Source organism: Erinaceus europaeus, chromosome 4, assembly GCF_950295315.1.
Source record: "Erinaceus europaeus chromosome 4, mEriEur2.1, whole genome shotgun sequence".
NCBI classification, from domain to species: domain Eukaryota; kingdom Metazoa; phylum Chordata; class Mammalia; order Eulipotyphla; family Erinaceidae; genus Erinaceus; species Erinaceus europaeus.
The window spans coordinates 115518093-115529117 of record NC_080165.1 but is presented as its reverse complement, the minus strand read 5'-3'; the positions used below and the strand labels follow the sequence as shown (position 1 = coordinate 115529117).

Sequence of the window (11025 nt, the reverse complement as noted above, 5' to 3'; positions counted from 1 at the left end):
GGAAAAATAAATGTGTCATGACAGAGCAATGTACTCAGAGATGGGACTGTAATATCCCATCTCTCTGGAATGAGCCCTTGTCCTCTTTAATTCCTCTGGATTTTGTTACTTGTGTGTAGGTGTGAGTAGGTCTTGAAAAGTTCCTTGAAAATGAAGTAAGTGCCAATGATTTATTGATTAACTGCTTCACTACCTGTATAGTAGCTGTGTACAGGGCTCAAATCCAAGAAAGATTTGATGTGAAAAATAAATTGAACAATTCTGGCAGCCCCTGCTTTGGAGCAATTAACACTGTACATTTGGTAATGGTCACTGCTTACTAATCTTTCAAAATTTATTTTTAGAAGAACTGTTTTGTTGGGCAAGGGTGAAGCTTTGATTTTACCTATTGTAAGACAAGGATTTTCTGAATTTGGTGTGAGAAATTGCAGAAATTACTCTATATGAAATATAAGTAACACTATTGTAGAAAATGTCAACACACACTTGGAGACTAGAGACTTGCAAAATCATTTATACAAATTCTATTTTTAAGGTTGAATTCATAGTTATCAGAATTCATGTGCAATTTTTTATTTGTATTTAAAAAAATTCTACAATAGAACAGGCTTGCAGTTGAAAGAATGTGTAAAAATACTAGTGGGAGAGCAGATTTTTAAAAACTGATTAAAATGTGTGGAGCTGCTGTGATGATTTCCTCTGTGTTTCCTTTGGCTACAGATTATACCACAAAGCGAACTTAGTGACGCACATAGACAGCTGATAACAGCTGACACATGAGGATCTTCAGCCAAGTGTGTATTATCAGAAAACGAACTAAAAAACCCATGAAACTCCCTACTGCACCATGTGAAAACATTTTTTAAAAAATCTGTTAGCAACATTGTAGATGGCACTTTACATTTTGCATGCTAAAATCACTCCCAGTGAAATACAAGATAAAGGGAAGAGAATGTCTTTTTAATGAATATGAGCTAGGCACACAGCATACGTATAATGTATTTTTCAATAGCAAAACATCTGAGAATTGTGCAAGTCTTTCGTTAATTTTTAAAATTTAAATATTGGTTTTTTTATTTTAACTTCAATATTTTAAGCAAAGTTAAACTTTGATAACATTTTTATTCTGTTATTTCTTACCCAGTAGATCCAATAGTTGGTATTGTTATGCACATATGAAGCCTGTTTTCCCATTTTGAACATGAAATTGGAAACATATTAAACATTCTCCTATGAATAGCATACATTTCTCTTATAATATTTTACTAACTTAGCTTGATACAGAAATTTGTTTTTCTGTAACATTGCAAAAACATTTTGTCTTACTATAAAAAAGGAATGTCAATTACAATAGAATTGATAAACTAAGTCTTAGGTATTTCCTTCCCTATAACTTGAGGGTTATATATACGGGGTAAAGTAAATCAGAGACAGTTTATTAAATGACATCAGTCCTGTGTAGAACACAATAAACAAAGCCAATGAACAAATAAAACAGAACAAAAGCAAGCCCTTGAATTGTCATAACAGAACTGTGGCTCCCCGGTGGGAAGATGTTTGTGTGTGTGTGTGTGTGTGTGTGTGTGTGTGTGTGTGTATGAGAGAGAGAGAGAGAGAGAGAAAGAGAGAATTCACGTGAGATGTGAATTTGAATATCTGAAACATATACATTATCATAAGTCAATGCTAACTCAATAAAAAAATCAAGAGCCATCACTTTCAGTAATCTTAATGTTACTTCTGCATTTATTTCTAGCTTTTGAAAAACCACTAAAAGTCTATTTTATAATGCTTTATCCCTGGAAATTATTTAGTGAGTTTCTATTATAGAAAATATAAATGTTGGGATTTCTACTCAATACTTTTGTTTACAGTTTCCTTTCCTCGTTCTTCTAGTATAGCTTTTTAATAAGCAACGTTGGTACATTTTTCATAGTTAAATTTCAGAATCATTCAACTAAATGCTTAGTCAGAGCAGGTTTTGGGGAACTAGATGACAGTTTACCCAGTAGAGATCATGTTTTGCCATGTGAGCTGTCTGGGTTGGAGCTTTGACATCACATAGGAGTGCCATTGTACTGGGGGGTGGGGTGGGGTAGGAGTGTGGGACGATTCTAGTGCTATATTATCTTCTCTGTTAAAACACTAGAGAAAGTGATATCCATTTCTGTGCCCTTTTAAGGCTGATTCAGTACTTTAATTGGTTAACACAAAAGGGTAATGTAACTCTCCACAAAATCTAGGGAAGAGAAAGTCTTCTTTGGATCCTGTCTGGAGTTACAGATTAACCAGAAAGAAAAAAAAAATACTAGGAACATGAACATGAACACACACACACACACACACACACACACACACACACACACACACACACACATTTTCCCACCGGGGAGCCACAGTTCTGTTATGACAATCATGCACACAGGAGGTCCAGACACCACAATGAAACAAAAAAATGTTACAAAATAGATTTTGTGAATTTGGCATATGAAATGAAGCTATTTTGGGAATCTTGCATGATACCACTACACCAGCGGCACATTTAGAGATGAAGCTATCTTGGAAGATTGGTTTTCCCTGGGGATTTTTGACTCTAAAAATCCCTGGAACTCCCAGACCTAATAGAAGGTGCTACTTTCTTCTCAGCAAAAGGACTACTACTCTCACTTTTTGGACAACACTACAATGGTCTCTCCCTCACATGGCAGCAAATGCCCCTTTCAGGAATAACCCCACACCTTTCCTGTTTGTCAAATTGGTAACTACAGTTAAATCCCAGTACAACCCTGCTGGGAATTGACTGGCTCTGATAAGAGAGGACAGAAAAGATAAACCAAAGGGAGTGGCTAGAATTAGTTAGCCTATACTGGCTGGAAAGCTCAGGGTAAATAGCTTTGATTAGATTTTGAAACAGATTGATTGATTAATCAAGGAAGCTCAGAAGTAAGATTTGTATTAAAAAATCAGTGATTGGAGGGTACTTCCTTGGGATACAGAATTAAACATTAGCTCGAACCTCAGGCAATGGCAAAGAATTGCTGCTTAAGTTAATCTCAAAAATTTAGAGAAAGCAACTGTCTAAGTGAAGTGGAAGTGGAGGGTAACAGAAAGAAAAGTATAACAGGCAAGGACAGAAGGCTTTTTAAAAAAATTTTTTAAATGTATTTACTTACAAAATGGAAGCACTGACAAGACCATAGGATGAGGGGTACAATTCCCACCACCAGAGCTCCATATTCCATCCCCTCCCCTGATAGCTTTTCTATTCTTTAACCCCCTGGGAGTATGGACCCAGGAACATTATGGGGTGCAGAAGGTAGAAGGTCTGGCTTCTGTAATTTCTTCCTTGCAGAACATGAGTGTTGACAATTGATCCATAATCCCAGCCTCTTTCTAGTTTTCCCTTATGGGCCAGGAATCTGGGGAGTTGAGGCTACAGGACACATTAGTGGGGTTGTCAGCCCAGGGAAGACAGGTTGGCATCATGGTAACATCTGGAACCTGGTGGTCGAAAAAGAGTTAACATATGGGGCCAGGTGGTGGCACACCTGTTTAAGCTCACACATTACAGTGTGCAAGGACCCAGGTTCAAGCCCTTGGTCCCCACCTGCAGGGGGAAAGCTTCACAAGTGGAGAAGTAGAGCTGTAGGTCTCTCTCTGTCTCTCTCCCCTCTCAGTTTCTCTCTGTGTCTATCCAGTAATAAATAAATAATTTTTTAAAACAAAGTTAACATATGAAGCCATACAAATTATTGACTAATCATGAACCTAAAGGCTGGAATAGTGCAGATGAAGCTTTGGGGTCTCCGTTTTGGAAATGGCTAGTAGGTCTCTATTAGGTATATTCCAAAAGGCCCATGACTTTATTAGTTTTTGCCTGAGCCTGACATCTGATATGGAGCTAGACCCAAGTTATTGTCTAGGGAGATGATGTCATGACCGGAAAAAAGGGCTAGAAAGCTGTATCAGGGAAGAGAGTGGCTCCCACAATATGGGAAAAGTGTATAAATATTGTTGACTATAAACCCCATCGATTTTATCTGTGGCCCATATTCAGCATAGGAGCCTATGTAACCTCTACATCACTGTAGGTCTGAACTTGCATTCTCTGGTCATCAGTAGGAACATTCTGAGTTGCAGCAATTTCAGAACCCATCTTATTCAAGTAGTAGATAGAGTATGATATCCAACCTCCCTTCAGAGGATGGAACATTCTCTATCATTGTTGGTCCACATTAAGGGCAAGATCCTATGGGGACCCTCAGGGAGGTCCATTATGTTATTCCTGATGGAGATGACCAGTCATAATGGAGAGAGGGATCTATTCAAGATCTAGGCTCATCATGTTTATGTGGGAATCCCAGGACTCCCAGACTAGGGTCCCAGCTGATGGAGTGGCCTGGTAGTAACTAAAGAGTCATAATTAAAGTATGCCAGTCTCTTGCTCTTACTCAGCTTTTGTAGTTCTTACTTTGATAAGGTTACCTTTGGAGTGACTTAGGGAAACAGGAAATAGGTGAGGAAGGTATCTAGGTCTACTTGTTTCATTAGGTACTTTAAGGTGTCTTTTTGGGTCTTTCTGCTTGTTTGCTTCATTTATTGACTCACTGCAAACTATTGTGCACTTTTGCCTTTAGGTATATATTTTGCCCAAATTTATGGATACATGTGTACATCTGCCCTATCTCATGGGACCTGGTCTATATCTAGGTTTTGAGGCTATGTTAGGAAGTTGACCACCTGAAATGGAATTAAGGAGTCCTATGAGAAAGGAAAGGTCTCGCCCAACTAACAATGCTGAAGGGTTGACATTCCATGCCTGTCTCTGGATACAGTCTGAAGTGAAGCATGCCGAGGTCGTACTCATTGCATTGAAAAGGTTGGGATCAGCAGATGCATTATCAGTTGGTATGAAATGAGAGAAGTATTCTGGAAAGTGAGCCCCATCCTAGAGGAAACCAGGACTGGGGGAAATTTGGGCTTTATAGAAGAAGCAGGAGGATCCTGCTGTCTTAGTGTTTAAAAAGGCAATAAATAGTTATTTATATAATCAAATTAATTGGCGATTGGGTTGACTTTGAAAATACCATTGTTAGGATTTGCTGTATCATACACAACCTCACCATAATTTGTCCTGTGATGTCATATATATATTTTATAAAGTAGCACCACCAGTTGCTTCTGCTCTCTTGGTCTAAGTTTTTAAGATAGTCAACATTTCAAAGACTCAGCCTATGGTCTGTGTATTGAAAAGTTTGAGACATTCAATCAATTTTTCCCCTCTCATATTAATTAAATAGTGATTTATATGACTACAAGTTAATACAAGTATACATAAACACCATTCCCACCACCAAAAGACTGTGTCCCAATCCATCCTCTGCCCCAGTGAAGCTTACCATGTACCCTTACCCTCCACCCAGAGATTTTTTTACTTTGGTGCCCTACTTCAAACTCAGATCCTGCTTTGAGTTTCCCTTTCTGTTCTTTCTCAACTTCTGTTTATGAGTGGTATCATCTCATACTTTGTCTTTCTGACTTAGCTCACTTAACATAATTTTTTCTACCTCCATCCAAGATTGGTCAGAGAAGGTGGGTTCATTGTTCTTAATAGCTGCATAATATTTCATTGTGTATATATACCTCAGTTTTCTCAGCCATTCCTCTGTTGTTGGGCACCTGGTTTGCCTCTAGGTTTTAGCTATTACAAATTGTGCTGCTATGAACATAGGTGTACACATATCTTTTTGGTTGGGTGTCATGCAGTCCTTGGGGTATATCCCTAGGAGAGGTATTACTGGGTCATGGGTGGATGACTCAGCTTCACTGGTGGGGGGGGGGAGGGAATGGCATGGGGCACAGCCTTTTGGTGATGGGAATGGTGTTTATGTACACTTGTATTAACTTGTAGTCATATGAATCACTAATATATATATACATATATATATATAGTCATATATATATGTATATATGTATATATATATGTATATATGTATATATGTATATATATGTATATATGTATATATATATAGTCATATATATATATATATATATATATATATATATAGTCACAGGACAAATTATGGTGAGGTCGTGTATAATACAGCAAATCCTAACAATGGGATTTTCAAAGTCAACCCAATTGCCCATTAATTTGATTATATTAATAACTATCTATTGCCTTTTTTAACCCTAAGACAGCAGGAGCCTCCCACTTCCTCTATAAAGCCCAAATTTCCCCCAGTCCTGGAAACTCTAGAGTAGGGCTCACTTTCCAGCATGCTTTTCTCAATTCAAACCAAATGATATTGCATCTGCTGATCCCAACCTATCCAATGTAATGAGTACCACCTCGGCATGCTTCACTTCAGAATGTGTCTAGAGATGTTAGGCGTGGAATGTCAGTCCTTCAGCATCATTAGTTGGGTGAGACCTTTCCTTTCTCATAGGACTCCTTAATTCCATTTTGGGTAGTCTACTTCCTGCTTTATATCTTAATGCTTTCTAAAAAAAAATTATTTATTCCTTTTGTTGTCCTTGTTTTATTGTTGTAGTTATTATTGATTTCATTGTTGTTAGATAGGACAGAGAGAAATGGAGAGAGGATAGGAAGACAGAGAGGGGGAGAGAAAGACAGACACCTGAAGACCTGCTTCACCACCTGTGAAGCTACTCCCTTACAGGTGGGGAGCTGGAGCTCGAACCGGGATCCTTACTCTGTCCTTGCGCTGTGCTACCTGCACTTAGCCTGCTGCACTACTGCCCGACTCTCCTTCTTAATGCTTTTTAGCCTCTAAGTTGCAGATACTACCATGACGCCAACCTGAGTTCCCTGACAGATGACCGCATGAGTGTGTCCTGGAACCCCACCTCCCCAGACCCCTACACCACCAGGGGTATATAGAAAGGTTGGGGGTATCAATCGACCTGCCAATGCCCATGTCCATGCTTCTCCACTGAGAAACAATTACAGAGGCCAGACCTCCTACTTTTGGAACCCCATAAAGATCTTTGGTCCATACTCCCAGAGGGATAAAGAATAGGCAAGCTTCCAATGGATGGGATGGGATACAGAACTCTGGTGGTGGGAATTGTATGGAATTGCATCCCTCTTATCCAATGGACTTGTGGATCATTATTAAAATTATTAATAAAAAATTTTTTAAAAAGAAATGAGTAAAAATGGTCACCAGCTTCCAAAGAAAAGTGATAAAAGATGATGAGGTAGAAGGAAAATAAAGTAACTTTGTATGGGAAAAAATGCTCAATATTATACACATATTGGCCCTAGGAGCCCTTTACTGAGTTCAACTGTATTTAATGGCTTCTATTTTTTACTGAAGTTTGTTTTGGTGAGATAGAGAGTACAAGTACTGCTTTATAATGCATAAATAAATAAATAAATATTTTCACAACTATTTGAATTATTTATATTGAAATTATCAATCAGGAAATTGAATTAACTACAATGTACTTTTCTTATTGTAATTTGGAAGATCAATTAAAATATTGTTTTCAATACAGTCTTTCTACTTGTATATTAAAAAGCAACCTCCTCAGAGATTTTATAACTCTTTTTTAAATTTATTTTTTATTTAAGAAAGGATAAATTAACAAAACCATAGGGTAGAAGGGGTACAACTCCACACAATTCCCACCACCCAATCTCCATATCCCGTCCCCTCTCCTGATAGCTTTCCCATTCTCCATCCCTCTGGGAGCATGGACCCAGGGTCATTGTGGGTTGCAGAAGGTAGAAGGTCTGGCTTCTGTAATTGCTTCCCCGCTGAACATAGACGTTGACTGGTTGGTCCATACTCCCAGTCTGCCTCTCTCTTTCCCTAGTAGGGTGGGTCTCTGGGGAAGCAGAGCTCCAGGACATATTGGTGGGGTCTTCAGTCCAGGGAAGCCTGGCCGGCATCCTGATGGCATCTGGAACCTGGTGGCTGAAAAGAGAGTTAACATATAAAGCCAAACAAATTGTTGAGCAATCATGGACCCAAAGCTTGGAATAGTGGAGAGGAAGTGTTGGGGGAGGAGGTGCTCACTGCAAACTCTAGTGTACTTCTGCTTTCAGGTATATATTTTGCACTAGTTTATGGATATGCTCTCTCTCACAGAACCTGGTGTATATCTAGGTTTTGGGACTTTGTTAGAAAGTGATCCATCTGTGATGGAATTAGAGAATACTATGAAAGGAAAGGTCTCACCCGAGTAATGAAGCTGAAGAGTTGTCATTCCACACGTGAAGTCTCTGGACACTGTCTGAGCTAAAGCATGTTGAGGTAGCAGTCGTTGCGTCGATTAGGTTGCGATCGGCTGATGCAATATTATTTGATATGGATTGGGAGAGGCATGCGGAAAAGTGGGCCCTATCCTAAGGTTCCAGGACTGGGAGAAACATAGGCTCTATAGTGGAGATGTGAAGTTCCTGCTGTCTTAGGGTTCAAAAAGACAATGGATAGTTAATGTTATCACATTATTTGGTAATTGGGTTAAATTTGAAAAGTCCTTTTGTTAGGGTTTGCTGTATAGTACCCAGTATCTTGTAAATAGCTGTGCCACTGGTTGCCACTGATCTACTTGGTCTAGGCTTTTGAGAGAGTCCGCATATCAAATATACAGCCTATATATTAAGAAGACTCAGTCTGTGTTTTAAAAACTTCGAGACATACAATTAATTTTCCCCCTCTCATATTAATTAACTAGTGATTTATATGACTACACTTTACTAGGAGTGTACATAAACACCATTCCCACCACCAAAAGACTGTGACCCATCCCTCCCACCCACTCCCACCCCCCACTGGCCCAGGAAGCTGCATGTCTACCCCTCACCACAGGGCTTTTACTTTGGTGCTCTAGATTTTATAACTTTTTGGTGAAACTGCCACTATTTTATACGTGGGATATCTTATTTATCTTAATATTTACATTAGCAGTCATTTTGAAGAAGTAATGTGATAACCAGTGTAATGATTTTCACAAAGCTTAATTTCCACTATGGTAGAACTCCTTTTTAATTCATGGGATTTTTTTAGTATTAGTGATTTCACATTTCCTTTCTTGAGATAAAAATTTTATTTTGTTTTATTTTTCTGTTAGTTGCAACTGAGGAAAGACAAATATTATTAGTTATTTTGTTCATGTGGTATTTTTGTAAGAAAAAACACAATGCTGTGGCCCATCTAAAATGTATTAAAAGGCAGTAATAAGATTATGAGGATAAAGGCCATGTCATTGTGGTTACTACTATAGCAACACTTGTTGCAGTATTTTGGCAAACATTTCAGTAAGCTGAGCAAGAAGGATGAATTTCTGTGAGAAAATGCTGGTGAGTTTAATGATTCTTTAGGGCTATGTAGGCGCTTAAGAGTCTCTGAAGTCTAAGTTTATGTAATGAAATTGCCAGTCTAGATAAGGAGGCACAAATTATGCAATGGTTTTAGAAAGCAATTTGCATATGAAAGAAGGGCTGGAAGCCAGACAAAGAACAGCAATATCATGCTAATACTTTCATTTTGTTATAGTGGGACAGTTAATTGATTCCATGAAGGAGATAGGACAGTGATTTCCTAGAAATTTCTCTTCTAGAAAAGTTCATTGGGCCTGGATTTTCTATCGTAAATATTTTTGATATAAAAATTAGTTATTTTGATTTCCTTTTTTCCCTTAAAAGCATACTTATTCAGGGTTTTAAAAATGTCATGTGACCAAAAAGAAAATAGTGCTATAAAATATCTCCATATTCTTAGCAGTTACAATTAGATTCAAAACACCCAGACATATTTTTGCTAGATAGTGAAAAGTTTGAAAGGGTGATTTACCACGCAAAACATGTCTCTTGTTTCTTAGCATATTTCACTTTTTGGAGGCTTCAAGTATTGTGCTTTCTACCATTCTTGAATTTCACTACTGAAATAAAATTAATACAAATGAGCATATATGATTATAAAAAATTAAAAAATTAAAATTTTATTCTGCTACTTGTGATTAGTAGTGAGCTACAAGGTTGTAGGGTTACAGTGTATAATGCCACAACACACCCACCACCAAAGTTTATGAGATACTTCTGTAAACAATTCTATACTATCAACCTAGATAAACTGGAAGAAATGGACAAGTCTCAGAAGCATACAACTTCCAAAGACTGAATCAGGAGAAACTAGGAAACATAAATGGACTAATTGCAACCAAGTGATTGAAACAGTAATCAAAAACCTTCCCAACAATAAAAGTTATTATTATTACCAGAGACCACTTTTCAGTTCTATTTCACAGTGTGCCAGTGATTAGACCTGGCACCTTGAAGTATAAGGCATGGAAGTTGTTGGCAGAATCACTACACTCCCCATTCCATAGACTTTCTTTAATTCAGTGTATTTAGCCAGGATAATTACCTGATCTGAAATCAATATTGCCATTTTAATTTTATTTTTGCCTAAATTAGATGCTTTCATCTTTTCATTTGCAATAGTTTAATAAACGTACCCTTTTCAGGAAGAACTGTTTGCTGATTCTCAGTAAATTGTGGTATTTACCTTTTTGCACTGAATTTTTGGCAATTTGAATTTATCTATAAAATGAAGATTGAGTCTTCCTCCCTTTTGACATTTTTCTTATGTTTTCTGAGACTTCATTTCAATTTGTTCACATCTGATATTTTCAATTAACACATTAGATACAGTTGCTTCCTCTTCTGTGTTTATCTTAATTCCTTTTCCTTCTGTATATCTGGAAATTGTCAAGTATATTTTGGTGTATACTTTTATGGATGTGAATACAGTATGTCTAATGGAGTCCTGTGCTCCTTAAAGTGTCTGTGGAAAATCAGAATGAAGTGTCAAGTAGTGTTAAAGGAATGGTGAAGGAGACTCAGACTTTTGACTTAAGAGGAAATTTGCCTTACTTCACTTTCTTCCTCATAGTTCTTCAGTTATCAAGGGTGTTGACAGGAGCTTGCTTGGCTTGTGTTCATCATAGTACATAATACTTCCTTCTAATGGAAAAGTCTGGAAGGTATTA

The 11025-nt window shown here is 37.6% G+C and overlaps 1 non-coding gene across 1 annotated transcript; it reads left to right on the top strand.

The window, feature by feature from the left end:
- The first annotated feature begins 2169 nt into the window (after positions 1-2169).
- On the top strand, positions 2170-2285 carry LOC132538533 (small nucleolar RNA SNORA26). Its single transcript, XR_009549883.1, has one exon. It is a non-coding gene; the product is annotated as a small nucleolar RNA SNORA26 (small nucleolar RNA).
- The last annotated feature ends 8740 nt before the right edge of the window (positions 2286-11025 follow it).